A 462-nucleotide genomic window follows, 5' to 3' on the forward strand; every position below is an offset into this window, starting at 1 on the left:
CGCTAACTTGATGCCATCTGTGAAAAAGCTGAAGTTAAAGTGAGGAAGGCTTCAACAAATGGATAATGATCCTAAACACGCCTCAAAATTCACGGTGGATTACATCAAGAGGCGTAAACTGAAGGTTTTGCCATGGCCTTCACAATCTCCTGACCTCAACATAGTTGAAAATCTATGGATAGACCTTAAAAGAGCAGTGCGTGACAGAAAGACGAGAAATCTCAAAGAACTGGAATTCTTTTGTAAGGACGAAGTGGCAAAGAATTGAAAGACTCTTGGCTGGCTACAAGCTGTGATACTTGCCAAAGGGGACAGAACAAGGTATTAACTGCCGGGTGCCCAAACCTTCAAACCCCACTGTACCAAGCATACTATACAGACAGTTCAGACATTTGGAAACAATGACCCAACCTGTGAAGGGGGATGCAAAGCAGATCATATAAAAACACACAAACACACACA

General features: G+C 42.6%; 1 long non-coding RNA gene across 3 annotated transcripts in view; it reads right to left on the reverse strand.

Moving 5' to 3' along the window:
• The window catches only part of LOC116688840 (uncharacterized), a 78599-nt gene that overhangs the window by 77431 nt on the left and 706 nt on the right, over window positions 1–462 (reverse strand). The gene's annotated exons all lie outside the window — the stretch shown is intronic.

Source organism: Etheostoma spectabile, chromosome 5 (assembly GCF_008692095.1).
Source record: "Etheostoma spectabile isolate EspeVRDwgs_2016 chromosome 5, UIUC_Espe_1.0, whole genome shotgun sequence".
NCBI classification, from domain to species: Eukaryota; Metazoa; Chordata; class Actinopteri; order Perciformes; family Percidae; genus Etheostoma; species Etheostoma spectabile.